Source organism: Cnephaeus nilssonii (assembly GCF_951640355.1).
Source record: "Cnephaeus nilssonii genome assembly, chromosome: 15".
NCBI classification, from domain to species: Eukaryota; Metazoa; Chordata; class Mammalia; order Chiroptera; family Vespertilionidae; genus Cnephaeus; species Cnephaeus nilssonii.
The window spans coordinates 64,658,423-64,666,064 of record NC_137086.1 but is presented as its reverse complement, the minus strand read 5'-3'; positions in this window follow the sequence as shown (position 1 = coordinate 64,666,064).

The window sequence follows — 7,642 nt, the reverse complement described above, 5'->3', positions numbered from 1 at the left end:
GGGCCAGACTCTGAGGCTAGCATAGTCATTAATGATGTCATGCTGACATTGACAAGTCACAGGCATTATTCTTTTTCTTCTTTGAATGCTAATTGTCTCTGTGTTTTCTTTCAGTTTCACCATAATCTTTGCCTCCAGATACATATCAATGCAGCAGATTTCTTTTTAAAACCTGGTATTGAATATTGAATATCTTTCCCCATTTTAACCTTACATTACTCTCCCAAGGGCAAATATGAAAACTCAAGGTATCTGAGGCCCGGACACACCTCCATGACCAGCGGGCTGCCTCGAGGCTGGGGACTCTGTGCTTCCTGCCATCAGCAGATCCAGCCCCAGAAAGAGATCAGTTTACAATCATTTCTGAAAACTGCCAGAAATGGATGGCCTGTTCTAAGCTGGGTTACCCAGTAAGGACGGGGGTAAGAGAGAGGCGTTTTGCTCCAGAAACAGAATTCCCAAAAAGGCCCAATTCATTATTTCCCCCCAAAATGGTCGGAGGAGAGTAAAATCCCAACATGAGCTTTGAAGGCCGCTGTACCCAGGGGATGGCGTTGCCTGCTGAGGAGGAGCAGCAGGGGACACGGGCAGTTTATCCACAGGCCGCAGCCAGGAAGCTGGGCTGGAGCCTGGCGGGCCCTGGATTCTCTAAGAGGTTCTTCTAGAAACAGACCCCTCAGATGCTTCCCCTCACTTCAGGTAAGAAGTTATTGTTAAGGCACTTGGGGAGTTCCCCTTTCAGCTTCAGAAAGGAGGCGCAGATACGGGAGTCATCAGTGCAGCCACCCTCCAGGCTTTAGCGGGATTCCTGAAGGTGGGGGACCCCGTAGAAGTGGACGAAGGCTGCTGCCGCCACCATGACACTAAAAACCCGATGTGACTGGTTCCATGTGTCATACTTAACAGGACCGAGCGCTCTGTAACTCGAGCCGCCTCGAGGCCAGCTCTGGGGATGCACAGCCTAGCCATGAGGAACAGCCAGCCCAGCTGGCCCACGTGTGGTCTTGACACAGCCCCTGGTGAGAGTCAAGGGCTTGGTGAGCACAACACTGCTCCAGCCAGGGCCCAGGGACATCCCTGGCCTTGTCCGCGGGTGTTTAGGGGGGGACCCACTGTGCCACAATGGTGGCGGGAATGCCCAGGACACAGATGATGGAGCGGTACATGAGCCAGGGCTGCGGGGAGCAGGAGCAATGGAGCCAGGGCTCAAAGCTCCGTAATGTAGAGCAAGCCCCGCATAATGCAGTTTGCAAACTGTCCGAGAGGCTTTCTGGGAAGAACAATAGGTGGCGTGAAAGAGCCAGGAGAAGCTGAGGCAGAGCTCTGTGCCCAGGAACATCCCCAGCCCACCTGCCCCAGCAGGGGCCGGAAGTACCTCTGGTCTGAGCAAGGTCAAGGTTCACAGAAAGAGAAACAGCAAAAAGAACAAGTAACCAGAGCCATGCAGTGAGAGCCCTTTTCTGTGCGGGTGTAGACGCTGCTGGGAGCAGCCTGCGCGGAGGGCCTGGCCTGTGCACTGCAGCAGGAAGCTGTCCTGGAGCCGGTCAGGGAGCACGGGCTACAGTGCGGGCCTCAGCGTCCCTCCCAGACCTCATGCACCCACTCCATCTCCTCCCTGGCTGGCTGGGTGCTCGAAGCCGAAGGGCAGGCCCCCCACCTCCCCCTCCCCCTGGGGCACTGCACATGCTCCTCTTCAGCGCTGGTTGGGTCAGCGATTCCCCAGGAGCAGTTCTCCAGCAGGTGCCCCAGCTCACCCAGGTCAGCCTGTTACTGGAACGAGCCCTGTTGCACTCGGCCACCACTGGTCCCTTCTGAGTAGAGATCTAGCTGGTACCTCAATGCCCTGCACCTCCAGCTGGGGAACAGCCTGGGTGTGTCACCCCAGGGAGCAGAGACCTCCTTGTGAGGTTAGGCAAGCCGGCAACGCCTGAGCTGGGGCACACCGCCCTCCCACTACACCCCGCAGCGGGCCAGGCGGCTTGCAGCTGAGCCTCCTGATCTTCATGCTCTACCAGGCACCGTTCTTCTGATGGCAACTGACAGTGGGTCTCAAGGCTCAGAGCACAGGACTGGCCTGCAGGGAGCAGACACTCATTCCAAGACCCCACTACTGCTGGCTCCATCCTGAGCCTGTCAGAGAGCAGCCGCTGCCTAAACGGGCCTCATCTGAGTGTGTTCCAGCCTCATGCAGAGCACAAGGCATGTCTGCAGGTGTCCCGGAGCGTTCCCCTCACCAGGTATGGCCATCAGGATGGAAGAGAATGTCTTTAGTGAAAGAGACCACTCCAGGGACCTCAGCCAGCCATGCAAAGACTATCGAGTTATTCCAAGGTCCCGAATCAGAGCTGCAGACTTTGTAACAGCCAGAGAGTCGATGGCTTAAGGTGTGTATTTAAACTCCAATGTCTTCTCATCAGTTCAGCGTCATGGACAATATGTGAGCAAATAGGTGAGGCTATATTCCAATAAAGCAGTGATTGTAGACACCAGGGTGTGAGTTTCACATAATTGATTGACATGTGTTAGGCTGCAGGGCATTGTTTGGACTCCAAGACAGAGGCCCAAGGTCCTGGGCCGCCATTGAACTCTCTGAGAGAGAGGAGCAGGGCCCACGGTGGGCCTCACTAGGAGTCTCTGAAAGAGAGGCTGGGCTCTTCAATGCTGGCCTCTGCTCTTTGGGGTTGGGGAAGGCTCTTCAGGGCTAGGTTTTGCCCTCTGAGGCCACAAGGATTAGCTCAGCGGCTTTGGGGCTAGGCTGGGCTCCCAGGTGGATGTCATGCTGCATATTGGCACATCCCAGGCTTTGATTGTGTGTTCTCATTGGCAACTTACAATTAGTTACATGGAGCACCAGGCTGGCCTGCAGGTAACCCACACTCATTGCAGCCCGCCCCCTGCTGCTGAGTTCCATCATGACCCTGTGCCGAGAGCAGCAGAGGCCGTGGACTGGTTTCATTGGAGTGTACACAAACTTCACACAGAAGTATACAAGCATTTACAGTTGTTCCAGTGTTTCTATCACCAGGAAAGTCTCAATATTGATCAATTAGCTTGGAAAAGATTGTCCTTAGGGAAATTGACCCAAAATTCTTAACCAGCTCGGCAAAGACTAAAAATGGAGTCCAAGCCCTAGCTGGTTTGGCTCAGTGGATAGAGTGTCAGCCTGCAGACTGAGGGGTCCTGGGTTCAATTCTGGTCAAGGGCACAGGCTGGGTTTCGGGCTCGATCCCCAGTAGGGGGTGTGCAGGAGGCAACCGATCCATGTTTCTCTCTCCCTTTCCATTCCTTTCTGAAATCAATAAAAATGTATATTTTTTTTAAAAATGGAGTCCAAGACCCTAGAGCAGAGGTCTGCAAGCTGTTTCTGTAACAGCCAGAGACTCGATGGTCTCTGCAGAAACTCCAAGCCTCTCATACTTTGACAGCAGCCATACACCCTGTGTAAGCAAGTAGCTGTGGTTCTATTAGAATAAATCTTTTCTGTGGAAAATTGAGTGTATATTTCATAAATTGACCTGAATTAGGCAACAAGACATCCCTGAGAATCTGAGAGCATTGGGCACAGGGCCTAGGCTGCTGGGCCCTGGGACTCACTGGGACATTTCTGCTTCACTAGATGGAGCAACAATGCAGTGGGTGCCCTCTCCACACCGCTAGGAACACTTGACTCGTTAGCCAATCCTGTACATCAGTGCCGTCAGACTCACTAGATTCTGCCTGGATTTGCTGTATTTTAGGCTGATCAGATCCACCGTGAGTTCAGTGACTGACTGGACAAGGCCCAGTGCCCCTGCCCCTAGGGTTCAATGTCTCCCATCACATTTACACTTTTTTTTAAAAAATATATATTTTATTGATTTTTTACAGAGAGGAAGGGAGGGGGATAGAGAGTTAGAAACATTGATGAGAGAGAGACATCGATCAGCTGCCTCCTGCACACCCCCTACGGGGGATGTGCCTGCAACCAAGGTACATGCCCTTGACCGGAATCGAACCTGGGACCTTTCAGTCCGCAGGCCGACGCTCTATCTACTGAGCCAAACCGGTTTCGGCCACATTTACACTTTCACATTGAGGGTGCAGTTCCCAGGTCTGGTTTTCAAAGAAGAGTCTTCATGCAGCTCTTCAAATATGCTGTTTCCAGTCATCAATATAGTTCCCAATGTATTGGTGAAAGGTATGCCTTGTGGGTACTCCCAGAGTACAATAGGGCTCACATTACCAATCGACTCCAACAATCCCACCTCCCTACACTGCTGAACTGCTTTTTTTTTTTTTTTTTTTTTTTACAGAAAGGAAGGGAGAGGGATAGAGAGAAACATAAATGAGAGAGAAACATCCATCAGCTGCCTCCTGCACACCCCCTACTGGGGATGTGCACGCAACCAAGGTACATGCCCTCAACCGGAATCGAACCTGGGACCCTTGAGTCTGCAGGCCGACGCTCTATCCACTGAGCCACACCGGTTAGGGCTGAACTGCTTCTTTATTGACAAGAGACAGTGGGACAATGGTAAGATATGTACACATATAATACCTTAATTAAAAAATAAATTAAAATTTAAAAAAATAAAGAAGAAAAAAAATGCTTTAGATTTTGTAGATGACTCATACAGACTTCCTGGAAAACAAAAGAATGAATTAATGCAAAGAAAGAAATGAAGACCTTTCGAATAAAATTCATATATGTGATCATTAAAAAAAAAGAAAAAGAAAAAGAAAAGAGACAGTGGGCACTTCCATGCTGCCCCCTTTGGGCCATCCTTGGATGCAGTTGTCTGCCAACAATTCCAATCAACTTGTGAGGTCTTCTGAAATCACCCACACTGCAGATACAAATACAGACTCTTCCTGTGGGCCCAAATTAATAGGTTCCCTCTCATCCACATTTATGTTTCCTTGAACATGTCCTCGACCACTAATTATTTCCACACAGATTGCACAAGTTTCTGCCTGGGTAAGTTACAGTACTCACGTAGTTATTCCATACAGTAGCACACCACCTCAGAGGTCAAACCTTCCCTTCACCTTCAGTTCCCTGCTGGGGTTTGAGTCTAAGGTGGCAGCTGCCACAGGAGAGGTCACTGCCTTTATTACTCTTGGTGCTTCCTCCTGCACATTTCTCCAGTCTCTGACAAACCCTGAATTACTCCAGTTTCATCTCATACCGGTTACAACACTCCCATGATCCATCCCGTTTTTCCTCACATCTGGCTTGAAGCCATGGTGAAATACACCTATGCATGTCCTAAGTCTCTCCAAGCTGAAGGAGGTGTGCTGGCTATAAACCAGGGAAACCATCCCTGTCGGCTGTTGTGGATTACTCAGGCATTTTCAGAACATCTATATCATCCCCTCAGGAAACTCCGATTTTCTCCACATCTGCCTGGAAGCATAGAAGGAAACTATTGATGCCCTGAGGCTCCTCAGGCAGCATGGGGAGCCCTGGACATGACTTCAGCAGGCGATCTCCAGTGATGAGAGGGAGCATGTCCATTTGTGCTGCTGGGGGCCACTCTGAACTGTTTCAGATTGCGTGTCATCACCAGGGACACGGGAACTGGATGCAGGAACCCCGCTGGTTCCCACTGCAGTCCTCATGCCTCCATCTAGGGACGCTGTAGCCCAGTGTCTATCTAGCTCTTGCCTTGCTGGGCAGGAGCCAGGAATCAAAACCGGGTTTTATAACACTTAGCCATTGACTTCCTTTCCTTTTCAAAGATGCCGTTGCTCACTGACTGACTGAGGGTTAATGTTCTTCAGCACAATTGCTACTGCCCAGCTGCAGCAGATTATTCACCTGGGTTTTATTGAACAAATGATAGGTAAACAAATACATGTTCATATTATTCAAACACAGAAAAACGTCTCTTCATTTCTTGAACATTAAATACTCAAAAACTATTTTGTGATTACTTTTTTGAGGGTAACCTGGTTAATCGCATAATAAACCTTCACTTGTACAACTTCATGGTACAACATAGCACACTCAGCTATGTGCTTGCCACCAATGTCTGTCTCCTCTGCCCACTTGCATATGAGCCCCCCATTATTCACCTAGTGCTCCCCCCTGCCTCCCCTGTGGTAACCACATGATTCCGTGTGTGTGTGTGTGTGTGTGTGTGTGTGTGTGTGTAGGAGACTTTTTTTGTTTGTTTCTTTTGTTTGTGCCTTTACATTCCACTGATGAGGGAAAATATAGAATGTGCCAATTTACCCTTTTGACTAATGACATCTCCCACTTTGAGGCTTCACTTTGGTGAGCATTACATGAGACACAAACATCTTTGAATATTTCTGACCACCGAGTGAGAACGTCCAGCGAACTTCTGCCCAGAGAACTTGTGAAGGGCCTCCTAGTCATGCTCCTCAGTGCCTCCGCCTGATGCTGCAAACCCTAGGCAGAACCCTGAGTCAGCATCTCCGTCCACAGCTGGACATTGCCAGCCACGCACAGTGAGTGAGGAGGCGGGCGTCCCACCTCTGCCAATGGGGAGGGCTTTGTTGCCCACTGTCCTTCACAGACGTCCAGAGTGGGCTGTCTGCTGCAGCTGCCCCTCTCTGGTTGGTCATCGATACCATGCAAAGTCATTCGTGAGCCGGGCCACAGCTTTCCTTCCTCTGTCAATAGGTCATAGGATACTTCCCAGGAATCCACAGGTCTAGGCAAAAAGGTGGATTCATTGTGTGGAAGTTGGTACTGAGGTAAATTGGACCACAGATTATATTACTGCGCTGGTCCTCCCGGGATCGATCATGTATGCAGCACTTTAAATTGAATTTGTAGTGTTCCTAGTCTTTTTATTCCTTCTCCTCCTCCTTCTCCTTCTTCTCCCTCTCCCTCTCCTGTTTCTCCTCCTCCTTCCCCTCCTGGTTCTCCTCCGTTTTCACAAGTCAAATCAAATGGTTGGTGAGGATGTGTTCCAATGGACACAATCCTGCATATTCAAATCCTTCCCGTGGCACAAATCTCTGCCATTCACCCAGGAACGTGGTGAGGCTTTTGATTTCCTTCTTATCCAGTTGCAGGCAGTTCTAGAGGCTTCTGCTTTGACTTTCTCACCCTAGTAGCCCCCACTCATCAGTGATGAGTGTGGGGCTCATCCTGCTGCTTTGTCCATTTCAGTTATGCCTCCTGGGACCAGGGGCCAAGGATGGTCCCAACGTATCTCCCCACTTCAAAATGGACCTGAGCTGAGACTCATTGGTCACCTAACTCTTAAAGCTCCTAGATTTAGTGCAGGGCCACAGTTATATTTTGGTTTCTGAGATTAATTTCTGTTCAGAACCATTGTCTTTGAATTATCTTATTCATTGTTTCTTCCATATAGATAGCTACCCTGGCTAAAAATAAATTAAAAGGCCTTCAGACCACTGGGGAAGGCATGAAGTAACTTCTACAGTATACATTTTTTGTTGTCTGTTGGGGATCTTTTCTCAGGAGGTTCTGGTCTTTCCTTTATTTGAGAATTATGGGTGTGTAAACTGGCTCATGCCAGGAGTCGGTTAATGTGCTGAGCGAATGGTTTTATGGTTCCAGTGACACCATTGTTACTTCACCTAGAACATTTCTGCTTCAGTAGGTCCAGAGAAGAGTGAATTAGGGACGATTAAAGAAAGCAAGAATGATAGAGGAAAAGAA